Raw genomic sequence first — 10,604 nt, forward strand, 5'->3', positions numbered from 1 at the left:
GGTTGTCTTAAATGATCTTTCTGATATATTCTTGGATTTTGTTTATAAGAATCTTACTGAGTATTTTTCCATCTATATTCAGAAACGAAATTGATCTGAAATTCTCTTTCTTTGTTGGGCCTTTGTGTGGTATCAGAGTTACCAGGGTTCCATAGAATGAATTAGGTATTCTTCCTTCTGTGTTGGGAATTTGGCTTGTGCTTCCTAGGAATTTACAAACCAAATCCAAGAAAACATCACAAAGATTATTTACCATGATCAAGTATGCTTCATCCCAGGGATGCAGAGATGGTTCAATATACAGAAATCCACCAACCTAATCTATTATATAAACAAACTCAACAAAAAAAATCACATGGTTGTTTATTATATGCTGAAAAATCCTTTGACAAAATAGAATTCCACTTTATGTTAAAAGTCTTGGAGAGATCAGGATTAAAGGCACATACCTAAACTTAATAGAAGCACCAGCAATCCAACAGCCAAGAGCATTTTAAATGGAGAGAAACTTGAAGTAATCCCACCAAAATCAGAGACAAGGCTGCCCATTCTCTCCCTATTTATTTAATATAGTAATCAAAGTTTTAGCTAGAGCAATTAGAATAATCAAACTTACATTGTTAAATTGTGTCAATCATTTAAAAGAATTAGATAAAATTTTAAAGCAAAAATATTTGAGAAAATTTTATTTATTAAATACTACATTATCTCAGATTTTTTTTTAATTTTCTAGTGGCATGACTTTTATAGATCCTTTTACTTGTGTATATATAAAGTCTCTATAAAAGTTGAAATTATTATCTGTCAGTTTGTTTATAATTTTAATAGTGTGGTAACTGTCTGCATAAATGTAAAGTTCAGTCTTTACAGTTTTATATAAATAAAATTTCTGAAATCATTTCATTGTTTCAAATGCTACGTCATACAAATTTAACTAGCATGTGGAAATAACAGAAGGAAGGAAAAGAACATTTTGAGTTTAACAAAATATAGCAGTTTAGTGTTGTATGTTGCTTTAAACTAAAGATGTCATTAATATCTGATTATGACTAGCTAAACAAGATCCTGAGAAATAGGCCAAGTAACAAGGGTAAAACCAAATACTGTTATTCACTTAAATGACGTAGCAATAATAAAATACTCCTGAAAAACATCTCTTATACTCATAAGTCAATGCCTTGATTAGCCATTCTCAGAAAAGCTTCACCCAGAATCAGATGAGAGTTCCTGGCCACCCCATCTCCACTTCCCTTTATTTTAGAGAAGGTGCTTCCCACTCATCCATTCCCCTTCCCTGTGGCATCAAGTTTCTACACAGTTGAGTGCAGCCTTTCCCACTGAGGCCAGACAAGACTGTCCTCTGCTACATCTATAGTGGGAGCTACAAACCAGCCCATGTATGCTCTTTGGTTGGTGGCTTAGAATCTAAGAGCTCTGAGGGATTAGTTGATACTGTTGTTCTTCCTATAGAGTTTCAATCCCCTTCAGCTCCTCTAATCCTTTCCCTAACTCTTCCATAAGGGTCCCTGACATCAGTCCAATGGTTGGTTGTAAGAATCTGCACCTGTCTCAGTCAGCTGCTGGTAAAGTCTCTCTAGGTTCTTGTCTGCAAACACAACATGGCATCAGTAATAGTGTAGTGTTTTGTTGCCTGCACATGGTATGGATCCCAAGTTGGGCCAGTCAGTGGACCTTTCCTTTAGTCTTTGCTCCATTTTTGTCTCTGCATTTCCTTTAGACAGGAACAATTCTGGGTCAAGAATTTTGAAAATGGATGGGTGGCTCAATGTCTCAAATTGTGGCCATGTCTAACTATTGGATATGGTCTCCTGAGTGAGGTAACACAGATTCAAAAGGATGTACATTGTATATACTCACTAATGAGTGGATGGTAGCCAAGAAGTTAAAAATACCCATAATACAACTCACAGATTATATGAAGCTTAAAAATAATTAAGGCCCAAGTCCAGATACTTCAATCCCACTTAGAAAGGGGAAGAAAATAATCACAAGAGGCAGAGAGAGGGAGAAGCCTGGGTGGGAGAGGGAAGGGAGAGGGTAAAAGGGCAGCAGGATCTGGTATGTGGGGTTGACAGGACAGAAGCCCAGAGGGCCAGGAGAATGAATGGAAATAAGCAGCAGTTTGGGATGAGGGTGGTGGGGGATGGACCTCCAGTAAGTCCCAGATATCAGGGGTGGGACAGCCTCTCCGGACCCAATTGGGATAACCTTAGCCAAAATGCTCAACAGTGGGAAGAATACAGTTGAGGAAGTATCCCTCTGGTATATTAAATGTAATAGAACAGATAATAGGGAACTTGAACTCATTGATAACAATGAGTTCAACTCATTGTTACAAGAAGTTACAAGAGATAACTTCCAGAACAGAACAGAAATGGCTCAGACTCTATGATCAACAACTGATAAATGAGACCTCATGAAACTGAGAAACTTGGATAAGGCAAATGACATAGTCAATAAGGTACAACATCACCCTACAGATTAGGAAAGTATCTTCACCAATCCTATATCTGAGCAAGGGATAATGTAAAAAATTTATAAAGAACTCAAGAATCTAGACACCAACAATTCAAATAATCCAAATAAAGAAAAAAATAGAGTACAGAGCTCCTGATCATCAAGAACAGTGGTTGGTTTTGGTAATGATTCTCTTAAGTTTGAAACCTTTTATATGGATTGTGCTGTTCCCCAGGTAAATACTGTCTTGCTCTACATTTTATATCTTGTATTATAAGAATTTTAATTAAAATGATTCGCCTCCTTTAAGAAGAGTAGGGTAGAGAGGAAGAAGAGAATTCTCAACAGAGGAATCTCTAATGACTGAGAAACACTTAAAGATATGTTCAATGTCCTTAGCCACCAGGGAAATGCAAATCAAAACAAAACAAGATATCTCACACATGTCTGAGTGGCTATGACCATAAATTCAAGTGATAGCATATGCAAGGCAGAATGTGTAGCATGCATAACATTCATCCATAGCTGGGAGATTGCACACTTGTACAACCACTTTAGAAATCAATTTGGAAGATTCTCAAAAAACTGGAAATGATTCTACCTCAATTCCTAGCTATACCACTCCTGGGTCTTAACCCTTTCATTTTTTAAAACTTTAACAAAATTAAGTATAATATTGAACAAAACTATCACTATTGAGGTGAAGAAACAAACCAACAGAACAAAAGGAAGCCAATAGGAGGTACAAGAATCAAAATTAACTTATTTGCTCACTTAGGAACCTCATAAAAACACTAAACTGGAAGACTTGATACGTTGGCAGAGGATTTCATCAGACCGATGCAGGCCCCGCACATGCTGATTCAATCTCTGTAAGTTCTTATGATCTTTGCTCATGTTGGTTTAGAATGACAGTTTTCCTGTGTTCTCTCTTTCCTCTGGCTCGAACAATCTCTTCTTCCAGTGCCTCTCTCTCACCTCACCACCTCATTCCTCTGTCCTCCCTTTCTCTTCAGGAAATGGGAAGCCTTCCATGATTATCAACCAACCTTTGCAAATAAAGTTGCAATAAGACTAGGTGCATCTTTGTGTATTGTGGCTAGACAAACCTGCCCATTTAGAGAAAAGTGATCTGAAGGTAGACAACACAGTCAGACTTTTGTCTTTTACTTTTAGGAGTCCCACATGAAAACCAAGCTGCAGCACTGTTTCTTATGTGTAAACGGTCTTGGTTCGTCCCATATCTAGTCTCTGTCAGTTAAAGCTCCGTGGAACACTATGGGCTCATGGTAGCTTGTTTTGTATGTTTTCTTCATGTGTCCTGTCTGGCTCCTTTAATCCTTCCTCTTGCTAATCCTTAGGATTCTCCAAGCTCTGTTAAATATTTGGCTATTTGTCTCTGCATATGTTTCCATCAGTTGTTGTGTGAAGCCTTTCAGAAGAGAGTTAAGCTATGTGTCTATCTCCGAGTATAGAGGAATAACATTGATAGTGTGCTGTGTGGGCTTTCTCTGATGGCATGAGTCTCAAGCTATGCCAGTCATTGGTTGGCCATTCCCTCAGGTTCTGCTCCATTTTTTCCCATACATATCTTATAAACAAGAGTATTTACAGGTAGAAGTTTTTGTGGCTGGTTTGTTGTCTCAGTGGGATTTTTTTTTTTTTTTTTGGTTACAGGAAATGGTAACTTTGGGTTTCATATACATCATTGCTAGACTTAGGTATAGTCACCTTCGTGATTCCTGGGTGTTTCCATTGTCCTAGTTTATCCTTACAATCTTTATACAACTTCGTTTTGCACTGCTTGGGTAACCCAAGAACTTGAGGCTAAGTAGCTCATGGACCTAAGGGGACACCAAATAATATTGCTCTAAAAAGAAAAAAAATAAAGTTATAAAATGACTCATAATCAGGTTTTCTATACTTATAAATCTGTGACTTGTTTAGCTAATTTCAGACAGGCTTCTTAATGCAGCAGGCAGGAAGAAATATAAAGACCCACAGCTGGAATTACACAGACAGTGAGAGATTTTGGAGCTGTCAGCCATGAACTGCCTCCATCAAATCATATACCATAAAGCTCAGGAAATCCCAATGCGAATATACATTACACATTGTGTGCCTTAATATATCTCACGTTAGCTATTAACATGATCCAAATGTATCAGGGTGTTTTAGTAGAAATACAAATTACATTTACGTCATCAGTTCTATGTTTCATTAGCTATGTTTTTTTTCATTATATTTATTTTAGATTTTTATGTCCACAGTAAAATTTATACTTAAATGTAACATTCTTCTAATAATTTACCATTTTTATTATATTTTTATAAACAATTAAATGATAAGTGTTTAAAACCTATAGACCTTTTAGTTTGTATGCTTATATGAAGAAAAATCTGGGTAGAAAATGTGACAATTCTCTAGTCTCAAATATTCCACTATTGGTGCCAATTTATCTAAATTTCCCATCATTATTCCCACACACAATTACATAGCAAAAGTCAAATTCACATTAGTTACTGATTTTCTTTTCATATTGTTTCTTTTGATTTATGTAATTTCTAAGTGTAGAACTGGGAATGTTCCTTCTTATCCATATAACTCCCAAACTCGGTAGACCTGTGTATCATGTCCTTTTCTGTCTGAACACATAGCATTCATGAACACTTGTACAATATTTTAAATTTCACACTTTTTGTTACATTAGCAACATAAATTTTGACAAATATTTGTTCTTCTATTGAATTCGCTACTTCTTCATTTATTGACAATTTTTAACAACTTTCATGAACATTTCAAGGTTTCATAAAATATTTGTTATATTTGATCCAATTGTTTAGCTATATCTACTATGAAAATTTTCTTCAGAGTAGAGGGAAAGGGAGATATGGGCAAGGAAGGATTCAGTGAGGAAGGGAACAAGAGGGAGAGCATCATTTGGGTTGTAAATAAATGAATTAATACAAAAATTCTAAAAATGACAAACATAGTTATTCATTTGAAAAGATGTTAGGTATTGTTTAGTATACCCAGCTTTATTGTTTCAAGGTAATCAATTTTTTACCTCAACATAATTATTTTATTTACTCTTGTTTGATACCTGAAAATATATCTGTTCATTTAAAAGTTTATTAATATAAATGGATGAAGACTTTCAATAAATAATTTTTTTATTTCATATTCTACTTCATTGAGTAATTTTGATAGTCACTAAAACACCTTGTAGACAGAGAAAATTACATTGGTGTATTTCAACTCTTATCACTTTATCACTTCACATTTCAGATGTCAAGTGAATAAAATTTAGAGAAAATTAAGGAGAAATAATATTCAGTTCTAAATTAAATTTGATAAAGTGCATGTGAAACCTTCAAAATCCAAAGTTATTTGTGTGTGTGTGTGTGTATTGATGTATGTGTATGTAAACAGGTACTTATACACCCTTTGTACATGTGCAAAAATAGACAAAGGATGGATATCGGGTGTTTCTTTCAATTGGACACCTTCTTTTTTCTCTTGCTGGGTGTGGGGATTGAAAGTGAAGTTAGGGAGAGAACTCGAAGAAGAAACAGGAAAGATGAATCATTGCTGCATGCTGCTTATTCAAGTCTCCTGTTTCTCCTTGACCCCATCCCCAACAGATCACAATAACTTCTCCAAAATGTCTCCTACCAACTCATCCGATCATCCTAGCCTCCAACACCAGGAGGCATTCACTGGGAACATAACATACCAGCTGAACAGAGCAGGTAAAGAGGTAAGCTAACTCAAGTCCTTCACCATTCATTCTTCCACTCGAAATCCAACCACTCAATCTGGACTCTACTTCTGAAGCAGAACACCAGCTGCAGCCCTCCACCCACATCTTCTGTGCATCCCACAGATCATTCCCTCCTTCCTAATTTCCATTATTTCATTATTTGATTTATCCCATGTCCCAGCAGCAGCAGAGACCCTTCACCTCCATAGGCCATTCCTGCCAGAAAAGCAGGTAGGTTGCCTGTAAGACCTTTTATTCTTCCTGTTTTCCCCTAGATCCAGTCTTCCATTTTCATCCCTACCTCTGCAGCAGAACACCTGTGGTAGCTTTCCTGTCCTCTGATCCCATCTCAGGTGGATACCACAGATTTTCCCCTTCTATTCTTCTTCTCTTAACTTTATCACAGATCTCAACAGCAGCAGGCACTGCTGGTCCTCCCAAGACAAGGAAGCTGCAAATAATATCATGCTTCTCCTACTTTTCCTGATATCTACCACACAGTATCTGTAGGAGGAACCTGATGCTGTATCCTTTTCATATCTGACCTCATCCCAAGTGGATCACAAGACCTTCAACTTCAACATTCCTTCTACCAATGCATCTCAGTATCCAAGTCTCTAATACCAGTAGGCATTCCCTGTGAGCATGCTAGCTGAATATCCTAGGAATACTGGCAACACATAGAAATGACACTTTGTGAAAATCCAGAGTGAAAACAGAAATCTTACAATAAAACACATAAAAAGCACATCAAAACCAGAAATCAGCACCTAGAACTATAATCATTTCCCATACAAGCGGCCAGCATAAAAATTCAATCAGTAATGTCATGGAAATATCTATCAAATAGGACCCAGCTATCCTACCACAGCAGGCTCTGAATATTTCAACACAGCTATGGTCAAAGACTCTCCTAATTCACTAGGCTCCACCTTCAAAGGGCTGGGATTGAAGTATGTTCTATATTTCCTGGCAATTTTATTTTTTAAATATGTGTTCTGTGATTTCAGAACTCAATTATTCATACTAGCAGGAAAAACATTTTCCTTACTGAGCCAACCACTGAAATCATCTTTAGATATTTACTTACTTACTTACTTACTTACTTACTTAATAATGGATATGAGGCTGCATCAATGCCTGAAGGCCAGAAGAAGACATCAGATTCCATTATTCATGATTGTAAGAGGCTTCATGGGAATTGAACAAAGGACTTCTAAATAAGTGTGTAGTGCTCTTAATTGCAGAGCCAGTTCTCCAGTTCCCATTCCTTAGACATTTTCTTTCTTTTCTTTTTTATTATTTTATTTATTTCCGTTCAAATCATTGCTCCCCTTTTTTGTTCCCCCCCACACACATCCATTCATCCCTCTTTCTTCCAAGAAGGTGCTCTACCCACATGAGGCCTCTCCCTTCCTCATGGGGCCTCAAGTCTTTCCAGGATTAAGTACATCTTCTCTCAATGAGGCCTGACCAGGCAAACCTCTACTATATTTGTGTTAGGTGCCTCAATCCAACTCTCATAAGCTCCTGGTTGGTAGCTCAGTCCCTGAGAGATCCCTGGGGTCTAGATAAGTTGAGACTGCTGGTCTTCCTATGGGGTTGCTCTCCCCTTCAGCTTCTTCAATCCTTGCCCTAATTCAACCATAGGAGTCCCTGAATTAAGATCAATGTTTGGATGTGAGTATTTTTTTCTGTTTCAGTCAGTTGCTGGTAGAGCCTCTCAGAGAACAGCCATGTCAGGCTCTCGTTTGTAAGCACATCACAGCATTAGTAATAGTGTCAGGCTTTGGTGCCCTCCCATGAAATAGATCCCAAGTTGGGCCAGCAAGTGGACTGCCTTTCCATCAGTCAATTCTCCATTTTGTCCCTGCAGTTCTTTTAGATAGAAACAGTTCTGGGTCAGAAATTTTAACTGTGGGTTAGTAACCCTTTCCCTCCAATTGAGGCTCCCTGTCAATTTACTGGATTTGGATTCTTCAAGATCAATCTTTCCAATGTTGAACATTTTGACTAAGGTCAGCCCCATTGAGTACTTAGAGTCTCTTATCTCCAGGATCTCTGGTACTTTCTAGAGAGTTCCCCCACCTACCACCCCTCAATGGTGCTTATCACCATTCGTTCTCTTGGTGCCCTGGGCTTCTTTTCTATCCCCCAACCCCCTGTCCATACCTGATTCTGCTCCTCTTTTCCTCTCCTGCTCCCTTATCCCATCCAGGTCCTTCTCTCCTTCTGTCTCCCAGGATTATTTCCTTCTAAGTAGAATTGAATCATACTCACTTTGGGCTTTCTGTTTGTTACACTTCTTATGGTCTGTGGGTTGTATTCTAGGCATTCCATAAATTTCACTAATATCCACTTTGAAGTAAGTACATACATACCATCCACTTCCTTTTGGGTCTGGGGCACCTCACTGAGGATGATATTTTCTATTTTCATCCATTATCTGCAAAATTCATGATGCCATTCTTTTTAGTAGCTGAATAGTATTTCATTGTGTAAATGAACCACATTTTCTGTATCTATTCTTTAGTTAGGGGACATCTGGATTGTTTCCACTTGCACATATTACAAATAAGGCTGCTATGAACATGGTGGGACATGTGTCCTTGTAGTATATGGCTTTTTTCTCAAAGATCAAGTGTCCATAAGTCTGTGGGCTTACTTCTGAGTTTTAATTCTGTTTTATTGATTTACATGGCTGTCTCTGTACCAATACAAAGGTGGTTTTTTTTCCACTATTGTTTTATAGTACATCTTGATGTCAGAAATTGGAAAAGGAAGAAGTCAAAGTCTCACTCTTTGCAGATGATCTGATAGTAAATATAAGCAACCCTCAAAATTCCACCAGAGAACACCTATAGCTAATAAATAACTTCAGCAAAGTAGCAGGATATAAAGTTAACTCAAACACATCAGTAACCTTCCTTTACACAAATAATGAACAGGCTGAGAAAGAAATAAGTGAAACAACACCCTTCACAATAATCACTAATAGTATAAAATATATTGGTGTAACTCTTACCAAGCAAGTTTAAGGTCTGTATGACAAGAACATTGAATATCTGAAAAAAGAAATTGAAGATGACCTCAGGAGATGGAAATATCTCTCATGCTAATGGATTGGTCAGATTAACATAGTCAAAATGACCATCTCACCAAAAACAACCTACAGATTCAATGCAATCTCCATCAAAATTCCAATACAGTTCTTCAGAGGCATGGAAAGAGCAATTCTTGGAGACTTCCGGTCTGGGCCCGAGCATAGAGCAGGTCACAGGCGGCAGCTCCATACCCAACCCCAGAAAACCTAGAGAAAGAGGGACTCCCAGGAGCTTGAACTCAGGCAGCATCCCAGGTAAAAATGAATCACCCGTGATGACTGCTGTTAGAAGTTCTAATCCAGATGCTGGCCTCCGAACTTACACTACTCAGACCTTTGAAGGGCCACTGACAAGAACATCAAACAGCTAGAGATTGACATCACTAATCTGAAGAAATCCCTCGTTTCTCTGTCTGAAGAGACTTCCTAAAATCGCAAAGATCCTTATTGGACTTGATTTACTCTAGTACAATAGAAAAGGCTGTATACAGCTCTTGACTGTGTACAACCCTCAAAAAAGAAGGTTGCCTTAACATAGACAAGACAAGGAGGGTTAAAGAGAGCATGAAATAGGTAGTGAAGGTCCTAAGAAAAATCAGAGAGGGAAAGAGACAGATGAATGCTGGTACAAGAAGTGGGTTGCAGCCTCTCCAAGGTTGTCAACCCTATTTCCTTCCATCTTGGGACCATTATTTGGGTTCTTTTTGCTTTTTTCTGCTGGTCCCTAGGCCTCAAATAGGCTGACTAACTCTGAAACAACAGATAAATAATTTGGTAGCAAAACCTATTCAATTACACTATCATAAGTTAGCTATGGAGGACCACGAGACTCAAGATGAGGTTGTTACTTTATACAGGGTGCTCCCAAAACCCATCTCCACCCAACCCAAAAGGGGGGACTTCTGCCCCTAGACCAAGCAGAGAGGGGCCACCCAGAACCCCCTCTGACAGGCGATCTGAATTCTTGCTTAGGCTGCGAGGCTAAGCACTGTAAGGGAATATAAATAAAAGATAAAAATATCTATCTGGGTTCCCTGAGGGACAAGCCTGAGTGCATAGGGGTTGATGTCAAAAGTGTCCCCTCTCCAGGAAAAAGACATCGGGACGGGTATGGCCCTCATGCCTCACTGGACAACTACAGGGGTACTGGAGCCATTACAAGGTCCCCTTCAGATACTGGAGGTCAGGCCTCTATCCCCGCCTTTGCAAGTTTAGAATTGCCACAGCCCTTCTATACTTAGAGAAGGGAGGAGATGTCAG

This window comes from Grammomys surdaster, unplaced genomic scaffold, assembly GCF_004785775.1.
Source record: "Grammomys surdaster isolate TR1022 unplaced genomic scaffold, NIH_TR_1.0 980, whole genome shotgun sequence".
Lineage (NCBI taxonomy): Eukaryota > Metazoa > Chordata > Mammalia > Rodentia > Muridae > Grammomys > Grammomys surdaster.